The following is a 16,987-nucleotide window of genomic DNA, read 5'->3' on the forward strand; positions in this document are numbered from 1 at the left end:
CCCAGCTGCCAGCAGAGCTGTGAGATTTCATCTTTCCGACCTCTGTGTGCTACATGGGAGTTGGAGCATTTGCTGACAAGCCCTGCAACCACCATTGACAGTAAGTGAGATATTTATGATCAATAACATTTGCATTTTTCACAATTTACAGCATAGCTGTACATTTTATTTAGAGCTAATATCAAGTCACTCTACAGATAAAAATATTATTTCTGACCATTTTGGAAGAAAACAACTTTTTAAAAATTGAGAGCAATATCTACATTATTTCCTAAAGAGCCAAAGCTGATAGAGAAAACAGGATGTTGAATTTTGAATTTTCCTTTCAGCTTTATCTTCTCCATGTCAGATCAGCTCTGTTTTCTTCTATGTCTTTTTTTTTCCATAGGGATGTCCTCCACCTTTTCAATCTGATTTGCTCTTTGCCATGCAGACCTGTGGATGAAGAGCCAGAGTCCTCCAAGGTAAATGTTTCTGGCCAGTGGCCTGGTGTCTGTGTTAACTGAACATCTCCAACACCCTCAGAGTCCACAACCACCATGAAGTCATTTATCAAGTCATTTGACTTGGGACGCCCAGGTATTCGAACGCTTTTTTTCTATAAACTTCCAAATTCAAACTTTGGCCCGACATTTGATAAGTCAACTGTCTCTACTCCACCCTGGCTCCATGTTGGCTGTTAAAATCACAAGGGCACTTTCTAGGTCCTACCAGGTGCAGCCACTGCCTGCAGGAGCCTGGCTGAGACTCCAGGGAGACACTGATGGAGAGCCTGATGCATGAACAACACAAAGGCAGCCTCTTCCTCTCTACCTCTTCCTTCCCTCTAGTTCCTGCCTTGCTACCTTTCTTTTCTGTCTCTCCTAGCCGTTAAATTCAGGTCACTACTATTTGCCTTTTTGTCATCTCATGAGAATTACAAGGGTCAGCTGGAGACTTCATCTCCTAGGAAATGAGGCATCACATCTGTGCGCCTGGCCCTCTTGTAGGCACCCCTGGCCATCCCCATCTTGCAACCTGCTAGACGTTTTTCTACCTGTTCTTGTACGTGAGCACCTGTACTAATCTGTCACTCCTGATCTAGGTGTGTTCCTAGCTTTTCCTGGAAATGTCTGATGGTCTCACAATTCCCCTTTAGTCATGCTTGTCTTCCTATATGAGAAAGATGCGTAGCTATACTTCATACATATACTGTACACATAAACATAGCAAATAGAAGAAACAATGTGCATCTCTCTGCAGTAACAATATCTTTCTTCCCTGGACTGCAGCAAGCATGTCATTGTATTGGAAGACTGTTGTAAAAGTTAATCTTAGGATGTACCTGGTTGTCTCTGCTAAAATAATTTGCAGCTAAATTAGATGATTAGACTATGCATATTGAAAGACATGGAAGGGCTGGGTGCGGTGGCTTATGCCTATAAATCCCAGCGCTTTGGGAGGCCGAGGCGGGTGGATCATCTGAGGTCAGGAGGTCAAGACCAGCCTGATCAACGTGGTAAAACCCTGTCTCTACTAAAAATACAAAAAAAAAAAAAATTAGGTGGGCATGGTGGTACACACCTATAATCCCAGCTACTCAGGAGGCTGAGACAGGAGAATGGCTGGAACCCCAGAGGTGGAAGTTGCAATGAGCTGAGATTGTGCCATTGCACTCCAGCCTGGGCAACAAGAGTGAGACTCTATCTCAAAAAGAAAGAAAGACATGAAAGCCGAAAGCCCAGTGAGTGAGTCTTTGAAGATGGGAAATTAATTAACAGTAAGTTTGTGCAAGAACTTTCCTGTTCCTTCCTCCCCTAGGCACGTCATTATTTAAACATTTTCATTTTACTCCGTTATCCTGCATCTAAGACTGACCTCCACTCAGCTAACTCCTCCTGCCCTCTCGTTTCTCCAATTCAGCTTTAGTCCATGGGAGAAAAGAAAAGTAGAGTAAATGTTACACTAAACATCATGGGATGCTTCTTAAATCACCAAAAATGTAACAACAAATCAAGAAGTATTATTTGCTATTTTGAACAGGATCAACATACAAATGTTCCCATCTCTTTTCTTGGCAAATGGAGCTGGACTGAATATTTCTGTCCATAAGACTGTTAGAATCTCCCAGAGTGGGATACTAACCCTTGAGGACCTCACCAGCAGCTGCTGTCTCTGCAGTCAGATAGATGAGCCTCAGAAATAACCACTGCTTGTGGTTTTCTGTGTATTCCTCTAGATGTTTTTCTTTACACATATTAGTAAGTGTGGAGAGAGAGTGTGTGTGTTTTGTAAATTTGATTACACTGTGCATTTCTTCTGACATCCATTTCACTTTATCGTTGGAAAGTAAGCTCTGTGAGGGCAGAGAGTTCTGTTTATTGTGCTTGCTGTTATAGCTCTTGTCTGTAACAGTGGCTGGCACATGGTCACATCACAGTAGAAGCTCAATATTTGTTGAATGAATGAAAAAATACATCCAAGACATTTTCAGATTTCAATATTTGGAGAAACGATTCATTGTTTAAAGAAGGTTACGTAATACGTGGTGATTTATTTAGCCAATATTCTACTGATAGACATTTAGGTTGTTTTGGATTTAACTTATTACAAAAACAATACAGGGAAGATCCTTGTAGAAATTTTTGACCATTAAAGAGGCTCAAGCGATCCTCCTGCCTCAGCCTCCTGAATAGCTGGGACTATAGCACCTGGCCAATTTCTAAAATCTTTCTGTAGAGACAGGATCTCACTATGTTGCCCAGGCTGGTCTGGAACTCCTGGCCTCAAGGAATTCTCCCACCTCAGCCTCCCAGAGTGCTAAGATTACAGGCGTGAGCCATGGTGCCCAGCCACCTCTGGCCTTCCCTCGGCTTGCTTTCATTAAAGGACAAACACATGTCTTGCAAAATGCTTTTAAACATTTTTACGAAGTTGTTGGGGGAAGCAAATGTCATGAAATCAGAAAAGGATAGAGAAGGTGATGCTTGCACACAGTGGAAGACTCACAGTAACACAAAACCAGACAGGCAGAGAGTGCCCACATGGATGAGTCTCAGGCACCATGCGGAGGGACAAAACCAGACATGGAAGTTCCAGAAGGGGCAATATTAACCTATGAGGGTAACAACAGAACAGGAGCCACCTCTAGGAGTGGGCATTGGGTGGGAGGGGAGCCCAGGGAGTCTTCACGGGTGCAGGAAATGTTCTTCATCTCAATGTGGGCTGTAATGACACAGATGCATACATACATCAAATGTCACCAAGCTGTATTCTTCTGCTTTTTGTGCACTTTACACACACCATTGTGGTGGTTTCATACTTCAGTAAAGAAGGAAATTGACATTTCTTCGTTCTTGCTGTGTGCTAGGCACTGACTTGGTCTGCTTTTAAAAAACCATTCATGTTATGAGCGCCTACTATGTCCTAAGCACTATCTATGTTCTGAGGACTCCACAATGAACAAAAAAAATTAGGCACAGTCCTTGCCAGATGGTGCTCATGGTTAGTACAGGAGCCAGCATCAAATAACCACATGCATAGAAGAGGAAAGTGACCACAGCAGCAAGTAAAGGGCAGTGCAAGTGTGTGGAAGAAGGACCGCGTCTTACTCTAGGGGGAGTCAGAAAGGCTTCCCTGGGAGATCGGGTTTAGACAGAGGTCTCAGGCTGAGGAGGAATAAGCAGCTAAGGGGCAGGGGTGGGGGAGAAGGGCACATCATGTGAGGGAACAGCATGTGCAAAGACCCTGTGGCAGGGAGAGGCATGGCACGTTAAGGAGGGCAAGGAGCAGGGCCCTGCTGATGTGAGAGAGCAGGGGGCCTGAAAACAACCATGTGCAGATGGGGAAACTGAGGCTGGAGAGGGAAAGTGGCTGCCCTAGGCCTCCAGCCAGCACAGTGGGAGTTGGAAGCCAGCTTTCTCTGTCCTCTCTGCTCCTGAGAGAGCGCTTATGTCTATGGGAATGTGGACAGCAAGAGGCTGGGCTGTGACCACCTGCCAGCTGCCCTCACACTCCTGGTCTCTCAGCTCCACAGGGCCTGTGGACAGGGCTGGCTATGGGATCCTGCCCTGAAGAGCAGTACTGGGATCCCCTACTGGGCAACTGCATGTCTTGCAAAGCCATCTGCAACCATCAGAGCCAGCGCACCTGTGCAGCCTCCTGCAATGAGTTCTGGGACCTGAGCCCAGGGGACAGTGTGATCACCCCCCATGCCTGCCCCCAGAGCACCCTCTGGCCCCACAGTCAGGTGGCTGAGGAGAGGGTGGCAGGAGGAGATGTACAGTGTGGCACCTCTTACCCCTCCACCTTCCTGCTCCGGCCACACCACCTCCTTTCAGTGTCAAATATGCCATGTTCTTTCCTGCCTCAGGTCCTTTGCACGTGCTGTTGCTGCTGCCTGGCATGCATTCCCTCTATCATCTTCCCTCAGCTCCCTCGTACCCAGCTTTCACGTCTCAGCCCAAACATCCGGGGTCTCCTCTGACCACACAGTAGTACTGGGCCCTCCTTTGTATTGCTAGTGTTACTTTCTTTTGAAACTTTTAATTACAGAACTTACCACACATATACATAGAGAGGACAACACAGTGATGCCCTCTGCACCCATTAAATGATTCACAAATCATTTAAATTTGCCTCATACTTTCCCATCCAGTTGTTTTGGCTTGTGTATTTTAAAGCAAAGCCCAAGACCTTATATCATTTTACCTGCAGATACTGGACCATAAAGATCTGTAAAACAACCCAAATATCCTGCTACTGCCAGTAATTATTTATTAACATCATCTAATATTCAGGCAATATCAAATTTTCCCTGATTGTCTTGAAAACTATCCATTGCTTGCTGTTCTTTTTCATAACCTGTTCTTTTCCTTGGTAGAACTTGCCACAGTTTGCTGTTTTGTTCTTTCGTGTGTATGTGCTTCACGTCTGACTCAACCACTAGACTGGGAGCTCTGTGGGGGCAGGAACGATGTCTGACTTGAGCCTAGCACAGTGCCTGACACATAGTTCAGTCCTTCATGAATACTTGTTGAGGGAAACTCAGAGAGGCTGAGTGACTTACCCAGGATCACACAGCTTAAAAGTGGAGATGGGGGGTGGGGGCGTGGTGGGGTGTGAGGTCAGGCAGGGAGGGTCAGTGGTCTGGGGCGCTCAGGCATCACCTGCAACAGCCATGCTGGGACCACTGAGGAGGGGAGCAGGTCACAGAAAGCCCCAAGGACAGCACTGCTGGGCTGACTCTGTGTCAGGAGTGGAGGTATCAGTTCCTGTGCAGTTCACTGGAGCCCTGGGGATACCACAGAGCTCGAGCAGGGGAGGGCCCCGTGTGGGCCATCTGAGTTTTCCTCCAGCTTCCAACTCCGTCATCTTTTAGGTCCTTCGTTTACTCTGTCAAAGACACAAGGACAGGTGTGTATTTACTTTGTGAAGAGGCTCAAATGAATATTCTACTCAAGCCTTCCATTAAGTGAGCATTTATTATGTGCCAGGCATTGTGCTGGGTACTTCAGCTCTGCCAACAACCCTAAGAAGTCAGTACTGTTATTTTCCCTGTATTGGAAATGAGGAAACCGAGGCACGGAGAGGCTGTGACCACACTGCCTACAAGTGGTACACCCTAGGAAGGCTCTGAAATTTGGGTTCTTATCCACTATCTTGCACTACCTCTGAAATGTGTCCTTAAAATATCTCTGTGAGCCATATTTTCACATAAATACCTTATTCTAAAGACAAAGGAAACTTGCCTGTTTTACGTAAAAACTTTCATGTAGAAATATTCTGAGGCGTTGGATAAGGTAATTGATTGTCCTAAATAGATTTCTGTTCAAAGTTGGGTCCGCTGTGCTCTCTTAAGGCAAGTGTGATTGGGCTTTAGTTTCCTTGGCTTCTGCGCCTTGGCACTGATACTTGTGTAAGCTGCTGTAGTTCTCATTTAGTATTAAGAGAGAAGAAACACTATTCATGTGAACCTTTCCACCTTCCTTCCAGCCCCCTCCCCCAACTTGCCAAAGAGGATTCCGGCTTTTCCCCTTCATTCCTTATGCTGATTTGAAATATATTTCTCCTTGATGAGGCTTGAAAAATGCAAGTAAAGGTCTTATGTAACAATGTAATCTAGATCTCAATTTTAAATGATAACTGAAAAATCTTTGTATGTTTGGAAACTAAGAAATGCACTTGTAAATAACCCATAGGTCAAAGAAGAAATAATAATGAAAAATAAGTACATTTTGAACTAGATATAGGAAAAATACATCAAAATGCATTGCAGCTAAAATAGTACTTAGAGGACAATGCATAGTCTTCAATGTGTATATTGTAAAAGTACTTGGCTTAAGGGATTGCTTTTTGGGAATTTAACCGTAATTTCTTTTTTTACTTTGATATGACCAAACCCAGAGCTCCTGCCAGTCTGTGTTACCTGGTAGTATCACGCACTTCTGTCTCCCATTGTCACTCAGCTGCTGCAAGGAGCAAGGCAGGTTCTATGACCATCTCCTGAGGGACTGCATCAGCTGTGCCTCCATCTGCAGACAGCACCCTAAGCAATGTGCATACTTCTGTGAGAACAAGCTCAGGAGCCCAGTGAACCTCCCACCAGAGCTCAGGAGACAGCGGAGTGGGGAAGTTGAAAACAATTCAGACAACTCAGGAAGGTACTAAGGATTGGAGCACAGAGGCTCAGAAGCAAGTCCTGGTAAGCCACGTGAGGCAAACCTGCATGGTGTCACACAGGTTCAGAAAGGGTGGGAGGCCTGATGTCAGGCCTAGAACAGGAGAGTCCACAATGCATGAAGCCCAGAGTCCAGGCAAATGGCCAGAAGCCAGGGAGATCATCCTAGGATTAAAAAAAAAATGTAGGCAACATTTCCAGAAGTCTGTGGACAAGAAGAAAGCAGGAGAAAGGACCTGCCCTGTGAGGAAGTACAGCCTTGTACTGGAGGCTGCCAAGCCTGTGCCAGTTCTCAAAGCACAGGCACAAGTAAGCAGCAGACCCACCTGTGTGAGCACCTGAGCAGAGCCACCACCTGCCTTCCACCAGTGCCACAGGCTCCATTTATTTCTATTATTATTTTATTTATAATTTCAACTTTTATTTTAGGTCTGGAGGTACACGTGTAGATTACACAGGTATATTGCTTGATGCTGATATACCCATGTAACAAACCTACCCGCGTGCTCCTTCCACCAAGAGGTGGCGTCTGGTTCCCCTCCCTGGAATCCACTGGCACTGTGACTTGAATGAAATGCAGTGGCAGTGATGAAAAGCAAGTTCCCAGCCTAGGTGGCCAGAGGCCTGCGTGCTCCAGTCTGCTGCACTCCAGCATCATCATGAGATGGACACTCCTGGCCAGTCCACTGGTCCCAGGAGGAGGATGAGAGGCACATGGAGCAGAGCCAGCCTGGCACAGCTGAGCCCAGCCAAACCCTTGACTTGGGAGGACGCACACGTCCCTGCATTTGCGGATGGCTTGTTACATAGCAGCAGCTAACTGGCAGGACAGCAGACGAGAGGAGGAGATGCCAGGCTAAGCAGGGACAGCAGGGTGCTGAGCAACCCCCATCATCAGGCACACAGGTCCCGCCCTTGGGACCTTGGCCCTGGGGCCTGGCCTCATGGAAATGATGTTATCACAGGAAAGTCACTGCAAAGGAAAGGAAGTAGTCAGCTCCGGGAGAAGGGCAGGCCTGCTGTCTCTCCAGGACAGGCTAAGAGCAGGGCAAATGCCATCTCTAGTGTTTATGGATCCACATGGCATCCCCCTCCCGACCTTTCTAATGCCACAGAGCAGAGCAGGTGCACCAAGAGGTGTTTGCTGGGAGGATTAATTACATCATTTCCGATGCCTGGCATTTAGCAGATGCCCAACTCAACAGGAACTTTCTTATCATGTTCAAAGTGGCCATCTCTAGCCATAAGGCCTTTGTTTTCTTTGTTTTTCATTCTTTATTTTATTTTATTTATTTATTTATTTATTTATTGCCTGTGGCAATTTCTTAAAATAAGACAATGATGAAATTTGCCACATTGATCGACCCTTCCTTTCACCAAAGATTTCTCTGTAGAATGCGATGCTGTTTGATAGCATTTGACCCACAGAAAAACTTCTTTCAAAATTTGAGTCAATCCTCTTAAATCCTGCTGCTGCTTTATCAACTAAGTTTATGTAATATTTCAAATCCTTTGTTGTCATTTCAACAATGTTCACAGCATCTTCAGCAGAAGTAGATACTATCACAAGAAACCACTGCCTTTGCTCATCCATCAGAAGCAACTCTTCATCGGTTAATCATGAGATTACAGCAATGCAGTCTTATCTTCAGGCTCCACTTTTAATTCTAAGTTCTTTTGCAATTCCCACTACATCAGAAGTAACCTCCACTGAAGTCTTGAACCCTTCAAAGTCATCCATGAGGGTTGGAATCCACTTCTTCCAAACTCCTGTTAATGTTGACATTTTGACCTCTTTCCTTGAATCATGAATGTTCTTAACAGCATCTAGAACAGTGACTCCTTTCCAGTAGGTTTTCAATTTACTTTGCCTGGATCCATTAGAGGAATGACTATCTATAGCAGCTATAGCCTTATGAAATATATCTCTTAAGTGACAAGGCTTAAAAGTCTAAAACAACCCCTTGATCCATGGGCTGCAGAATGGATGTGTGTTAGCAGGCATGAAAACAACATGAAACTCCTTGTGTATCTCCATCAGAGCTTCTGAGTGATAAGGTAAATTGTCAATAAGCAGTAATATTTTGAAAAGAATCTTTTTTTTTTCTCCTGAGCAATAGGTCTCAATCTTGGGCTTAAAATGTTCAGTAAACCATGATGTACACAGATGTGCTGTCATCCAGGCCCTGTTGCATTCACAGAGCACAGACAGAGTTAATTTAGCTTAATCCTTAAGGGCCCTAGGATTTTCAGAATGGTAAATGACCACTTGCTTCAACATAAAGTCACCAGCTGCATTAGCCTCTAACAACAGAGTCAGCCTGCTGTTTGAAGCTTGGAAGCCGGGTATTGACTTGCCCTTTGTAGCTATGAGAGTCCTAGATGGCATCTTATTTCAATAGAAGGCTGTTTCATCTAAATTGAAAATCAGTTGTTAAGTGTAGCCACCTTTATCAATGATCGTATCTAGATCTTCTGGAGAACTTGCTGCAGCTTCTACATCAGCACTCGCTGCTTTACCTGGCACTTTTATGTTGTGGAGACAGCTTCTTTCTTTCAGTCTCATGAACCAACCTCTATTAGACTTCAGCTTCTCTTCTGCAGCTTCCTCATCTCTCAGGGTTCATGAAATTGAAGAGAGTTAGGGCCTTGCTGTGGATGAGGCTTTGACCTACAGCTGGTTCCACACCCCTAAAACATTTTCCGACTCAGTAATAAGGTTGTTTTGCTTTCTTACCATTCTTGTGTTCACTGAGTAGCACTTTTCATTTCTTTAAAATACTTTTTCTTTACTTTCATAACTTGGCTAAATGTTTAGCACAAGAGGTCAAACTTTTGGCCTATCTTGGCTTCCAACATGCCTTCCTTACTAAGCTTAATCATTCCTAGCTTTTGATTTAAAGTGAGAGATGTGTGACTCTTCCTTTCACCTGATCACTTAGAGGCCATTGTAGGGTTATTAACTGGCCTAATTTCAATATTGCTGCATCTCAGGGAATAGGGAGGCCTGAGGAGACGGAGAGAGATGGGGAATGGTGATTGATGGAGCAGTCAACACATACAACATTTATTGATTAAATTTGCCATGGTATATGGACGTGGTTCGTGCCTCAAAACAATTACAATAGGAACATGAAAGATCACTGATCGCAGGTCACCATAACAGAAATAACAATAATGAAAATGTTTTAAATATTGTGAAAATTGCCAGAGTGTGATGCAGAGGCAGGAAGTGAACACATGCTGTTGGAAAAACGACGACAGATTTGCTTGACTCACGATTACCACAAACCTTCAAAAAGTGCAATATCTGCATAACTCCTGTTTCTCTGGAAGTGTCTTGTAAACTTCAGGTTCTTTATCAATGAGAGACTGCTTGGAGGCTAAGCCTGCTCTGAGGGGCTGCAGCTACCCCGCCACTGGCAGCATCTTTGACTGCAAGGTGTGGATAAAGCTGGAGATTTTCGGTGGAGTAGAGGCCAGCTGGGTGGTCGCACTGACTCGTGATAACCTGGTGGCAGTGCTGGAGGCCAGTGAGGTGATGAAGGGCATGGGGCTTAGGACATGGGCCTTTCCTATGTGCAGGACTTCCTGGGGTGCAGAGGTTAAGTTCATCTTGTGCAGATGATGTTCCTCTTCCTCTGTCACCGAGACCAGATTTTATGTTCAGATCTGGCTCCCATGAGAGTCATGTCATCTGCGCGGTGTTTGATTTTGTTCTGAGCTTCCCAGTGTGCCCTATGGCTGGTGTTTCCCCCGTCCACGGCTGTGATTACAACTCCGATACACAAATTAGCTATGGCAGCCTTGCTTCCAAATGGAGACGATGCTTGAAGTCCTTGCTGTCCACAACCCAGAAGCCCCATGGCCCCCGGCCCGGAAGGACTGTCTACTGGGTGGTCCTGGCATGGGGACAGGCTTGCAGGATGAGAGCACTAGTCATACCAAGAGAATCTGCTCTGAGAATTGAATTTTCCACAAGCCTAGCTGCTGAAAAGGCCCGCTGTAACCCGAGGACCAGTTTAAGCTCATATTTCCTCAAACACACTGCCCTGACTTGACGACTAACCTTTCCTCCGGCTGTCACTCACCAGTCAGAGCTCACTAGCTCCCAGAAGCTTCCCCAGAGCCAATGTGCTTTCTTTCCAAGCCATACCTAACATTTCTCTAATAAAACTCTCACCTTTCTTGTAAAAAAAAACTGTTATTTTAGATTTGAAGTGGCATGTGCAGGCTTGTCATCAATTTACATAGGTGAACTCGTGTCTTGTGCGTTTGTTGTACAGATTTTTTCATCACCCAGATATTAAACCCAGTACCCATTAGTTATCTTTTCTGCTCCTCTTCCTCCTCCCACCCTCCACCCTCAAGTAAGCCCCAGTGTGTGTTGTTCCCCTCTATGTGTCCATGTGTTGTCATCATTTAGCTCCCACTTGTAAGTGAGAACATGTGGTATCTGGTTTTCTATTTCTGCCTTAGTTTGCTTAGGATAATGGCCTCCCACTCCATCCATGTTCCTGAAAAAGACATGGCCTCATTTTTTATGGCTGCATAGTATTCTATGGTGTTTATGTGCCACATGTTCTTTATCTAATGTCATTGATGATCATTTAAGTTGATTCCATGTCTTTGCTATTGTGAACAGTGTTGCAATGAATATTTGTGTGCATGCGTTTTTACAGTACAATGATTTATATTCCTCTGGGTATATAAATCCCAAATGGGATTGCTGAGTCAAATGGTAGTTCTGTTTTTAGCTCTTTGAGGAATTGCCACACTGCTTTCCACAATGGTTGAACTAATTTACACTCCCGCCAACAGTGTACAAGTGTTCCCTTTTCTCCAGCATCTGTTATTTTGTGACTTTTAATAATTGGCATTCTGACATTCTGACTGGTATGAGAAGGTATTGCATTGCGGTTTTGATTTGCGTTTCTCTAACGATCAGTGATACTGAGTTTTTTTCATATGCTTGTTGGCCATGTTTGTCTTCTTTTGAAAAGTGTCTCTTCATGTCATTTGCCCACTTTTTAATGGGGTTGTATTTCTCTTGTACATTTCTTTAAGTTCCTTAGAGATGCTGAATATTAGGTCTTTGTCAGATGCATAGTTTGCAAATATTTTCTCCTATTCTGTAGGTTTTCTGTTTACTTTGTTGACAGTTTCTTTCGCTCTGCAGAAGCTCTTAAGTTTAATTAGATTCCATCTGTCAATTTTTGCTTTTGTTGCAATTGCTTTTGTTGTCTTTGTCATGAAATCTTTGTCTGTTTCTATGTCCAGGATGGTATTGTCTAGGTTGTCTTCCAGGGTTTTTACAATTTTGGGTTTTACATTTAAGTCTGTAACCCAGCAGTCCACAACCTTTTTGGCACCAGGGACTGATTCTGTGGAAGACAATGTTCCCACAGAGAGCAGTAGGTGGGGGGGTGGTTTCGGGATGAAACTGTTCCACTTCAGATCATCAGGTATTAGTTAGATTCTCAAAAGGAGTGCACAACCTAGATCCCTCACACGTGCAGTTCACAACAGGGTTCACGCTCTTTTGAGAATCTAATGCTACTGCTGATGTGACAGGAGATGGAGCTCAGGTGGTAATGTTTGCTTACTAGCCACTCACCTCCTGCTGTGCGGCCTGGTTCCTAGCCAGCCACAGACTGGTACCAGTCCATTGCCCAGGGGTTGGGGAGCTCTGCTTTAATCTTTCTTCAATTAATTTTTGTATACGGTGAGAGGAAGGGGTCCAGTTTCAATCTTCTGCATATGGCTAGCCAGTTATCCCAGCACTATCTATTGAATAGAGAATCCTTTCCCAATGCTTGTTTTTGTCAGCTTTGTCAAAGATCAGATACTTGTAGTTCTGTGGCCTTATTTCTGGGTTCTCTATTCTGTTCCATTGGTCTATGTGCCTCTTTTTGTTCCAGTACCATGCTGTTTTGATTACTGTAGCCCTGTAATACAGTTTGAAGTCAGGTAGCGTGATGCCTCCAGCTTTGTTCTTTCTGCTTAGAATTGTCCGCGGGCTATTCAGGCTCTTTTTAGTTCCACATGAATTTTAAAATAAAAGCTCTCAACTTTATCTTTGTTCTTGGAACATACTGAAGACCACCCAATCTGTGAGTATGCCCCACATTGCCATTCTTGCCTCCTAAATAATCAGTGTTAAGTTTAGAGATTCATCTCTATATTTTATTTGACTTCAGCAATGTAAACTGTGAGTCAGAGCTGCAGTGGTGGAGGCTGCAACCTTGGCGGTGGGAAGGTCGGTTCACAGGGTTTCTCAGCATGCTCCTCCTGTGTCCCCACTGTCGAAAGGTGCCACCCATCATGTGTGTGCCCTTGGCTTGCAGACTGGTCTTATCTTTCCAGAACTATTTTTTGGTCATGCCTCATGCATGAGCTTGTGCCTGAGCACAATCATGTGAAAATTAATTTAGTCATGTCTTGTCCAAACTAAAAACATTGAACCATTTTAAAGGAAAGCAGCTTCCCAATGTTGCCATATATTGTTTTAAAATAATTGTAGGCCGGGCGCGGTGGCTCACGCTTGTAATCCCGGCACTTTGGGAGGCCGAGGTGGGTGGATCACGAGGTCAGGAGATCGAGACCATCCTGGCTAACACGGTGAAACCCCGTCTCTACTAAAAATACAAAAAATTAGCCGGGTGTGGTGGCGGGCGCCTGTAGTCCCAGCTACTCAGGAGGCTGAGGCAGGAGAATGGCGTGAACCTGGGAGGCGGAGCTTGCAGTGAGCCGAGATCATGCCACAGCACTCCAGCCTGGGCAACAGAGCGAAACTCCGCCTCATAATAAAATAAAATAAAATAAAATAAAATAATTGTAAAAAGTAGCTGCTCATGTAATAGCACGGGGTCTGCCATTGACCTTGCACATGTGCCTCACACACATCTGAGAGGCTGTTACTGTGGCTGTTACTGTGGATGTCCTCAGTGCTGCTCAGTGCTGCTGCTGCACAGTGCTGCTGCTGCACAGCACCCTGCCTCACAGGAGCTCTGCAACAGCAAAAGCACCAAGCAGATTGAAGAGGACAGAGCAGGACTATGCGGGGCCCTCCTCCCAGTGGTCAGTTACATCTTCCTTCGGTATCATGGTGGAGGTTGGGGGTGCCCCTGAAGACACCAGCCAAGCTTCCTATGCCCCCTTCCCATGCCCACTGTACCTGCCATGACAAATTGAGCGTGTTTCTGTAGCCATCCCCTACCCTGAGTAGATGCTCTGCATTCTTATTGTGCAATGCTTTCAGGACTGTGCCTCTGTGGTCACCCCTGTCGTCCAACTCTGTCATGGCCATGGAAACCAGAACATGGCATGTTCCAACACCTCATTCTGAAGTTAGAAATCAACAAAACCTCCCAAATGGGAGAGGAGGGCCTAAAATTCTTGAAAAATTTCCTCTGCGAGATTTGCATGAGACCTGGAATGTCCTGAAGTGTAATATATAAAGGTATTGAATGACACACAGAACTCCCTGTAAGACAGGTGTAGCCAACAGAGAAAACCATTCATGTCAACAGTCTCCCTCATGCTCTCTCAGAAACCCTCTGAATTATAGCACCCAGAGACCCTGGATGGCTTGGGAGCAGATGAGCCCCACACACAGACAGGAGAGGCGGGCATTCTCTGGGTAACAAAGTATCCTGTAGCTAGAAGATGAGAAACAATTCTACATGAAACATTTGAAAGTATCACTTGATCTGTTTGTTTCTGAAGACACAGCTTTCCTTTGGGAAACAGAAGACTGAGAAAGGTCTCCACAACCGAAAAGCACGGTGAATTGAATTTCCTCCTGGATTGCATTGAATCTGCACTGTTTTGGAGACTGGCAGATGTATCGCTAATGAAGCCACATGTGCAGGGTCATCATTAGTTGATGTACTTCCATCCTAGCTGATGCTGTTGATTTTTCCCTGCCAGGAAGCTTCCTGACCCAGCCTGCACCCAAAAAAACTTCCCAAAGCAAGTTGAGTCTGACTTTGCACCCCCAACATGAGAGTCATGTGACTTCTGGGCACGCCACTGAATACCAATGTACCTGAAGGAACCCTGGGTACCAAACATGCTCAAGTGAATGAATGGTGTCCAGGACAAAGCCCAGAAGGTGTCCAGGCAATGGTCTCCCACCAGAGATCTTGTCAGCACACCACTCTGAGTACTGTTTGCCTTAGTGTGTTTCTGTCCTGGTTGCAATGAAGTCTTTCTCCATAACGTCAGTTTTGACCTAGTAGGACATCATGTGATGAATTTTCATGTAATATGAATTCAGCTTAGGTATGTCTTAGGATTGGTTTAGAGGGAAGATGAAGCAGGTGAAATGGCAACCCCTTGAATACACATCCATAATAAATTGAAAAATATTCAGCATGATTTAATGGTATCTTTTAAAATAGGAAACAAAATCTTTCCTGTTCATTAGAATCATTACATCAACTAAAGTCATTATAACTAAAGTCATCATTATATCAACTAAAATACAAAATATGGAATCTGATCTTCAGCAGAAGTTGGCATTTCTTTAAGTACACGTCTTCACTTCCTCAGTGCACTAACAGAGACTCAAGAATGACAAAGGAAAAAAAGGCAAAATTAGGGAAAAGGGAGACATTTTGTAGCTGATGTTGGATACACTGGATGGACTATCCACTTGATACACCTTCTCATTGATAGAATAGGAAACTTCAGGTTTCACAAAGGCAAATCGTGCTTTCATGAGACAAAGCAACAGAAAGATATCGATAATCATAATATTTTAGTGTTTTATGAAGAACTGTATTGTAGCTTGAATCTTTAATTAAATAAATGTTTTCTTTTGCATGTAAAATAGAATTCAGCCTTTCCTAACTCATGACAGCAATGGCCTGAAGACACTGCTGGGCCTATCCTGCCACCTGCTGGGAGGACTTGTTCCCTCAAAAGCCTTGGTTTGGAAGGATGATTGGAAAATAGCTTTACACACCCACCCTTTATTGTGTTTTTATTCACAAAGCCTTAATGTATCGCCATATTTCATGTAGTTGATTTTTCATATCTCTGATAAGTTTTTAAATGTCAGTATTCCTACTAAAGTCTCTGTCTCTGTCCTGTGTTCTATGTTCTAGGGTGTATGAAGAAAGGGCTTCAGCAGAAACAGAGGCTGAAGCGTGCGTGCTGGGGGCCGAGAGGCCAGAGGAGAATGTGATGAGACATAGAATTGGTAGTGCAAGAAGTCGGAATATCAAGTACCATGATGTTGGTGCTGGTTGCTTGTGTTAAACCGCCTAGATTTTAGTCTATGGTAATTTTGCCCACCTGTGGGGCTCCCCTGGTGCCCCAGTCGTGATGGGGTAACTGAACTGCTGCGGGAGCCAAGCCCGCCAGTGGCCCAGAATCTGGCACTTGGAAGAGTTCTGAGAAGTGCCCCTGGATCAAATGAGGAGAAACAGATTTCATCCATACCTATTCCCATTGTATTTAAAGAAGTGAATGTTCTCAGGGATTTCCACATTTTTAAAAACTTCTTTTAATTAAAACATTTAAAATAAAATACGGTTGAGGTAACAACCAAGTTACAGTTCTTCCAGCAGCACCCAGCCAGTGAGAGCCCACAGATTTTAGAAGAGAGGATTGCAGTCATGTCTGGAATTCAAAGAAGAAACAGTGAGAAGAGCTTGATAGAACTGACAGATGCTAAAACATCTAATATTGACATAGAAGGGCAACTCTAAATGATAATATAGAATTACAATGTTAATGGTAGAGTAAGAAAGCTATTAATGTTGAATTATGTATGTGTACGTTAAACCGATAAATTAAAATATCATGAACATTATACCGTCTGTGCTGGTTTCATTAATGCTATTATAACATAATATTAAACTATCAATGCCATTTTATTAATATAAAATTATGAATTGCTATTGTTGAATAGAACTTTAAAGTTGAATAAAAAGAATATATTATTACTAATATGTTAGACTGATAAAATATGAAATTTAAACATTTTAATAAAATGCTAAGCTTCCCAGTAGTATGTATATGAAGTTATTTGAGGTATTGTTTGTTCAACAAAGAATGTGACAGTGTCTAGTGTTGGTATTGTTTGATTAACTGGTGGAAAAATAAAACATTTGCAAGGAAATGGGTTATTTCAAGTTATATTTTAATGTCCTTTTATTTCCACATAATAAAATCTTTATGCTGGGCATGGTGACTCATGCCTGTAATCCCAGCACTTTGGGAGGCTGAGGCGAGAGGGTCACTTGAGCCCAGAAGTTCAAGACTAGCTTGGGTAACATAATGAGACTCTGTCTCTACCAAAAAAAATAAAAAATAAAA

The sequence above is a fragment of the Trachypithecus francoisi genome, unplaced genomic scaffold (assembly GCF_009764315.1).
Source record: "Trachypithecus francoisi isolate TF-2019V2 unplaced genomic scaffold, Tfra_2.0 Contig00505, whole genome shotgun sequence".
NCBI classification, from domain to species: domain Eukaryota; kingdom Metazoa; phylum Chordata; class Mammalia; order Primates; family Cercopithecidae; genus Trachypithecus; species Trachypithecus francoisi.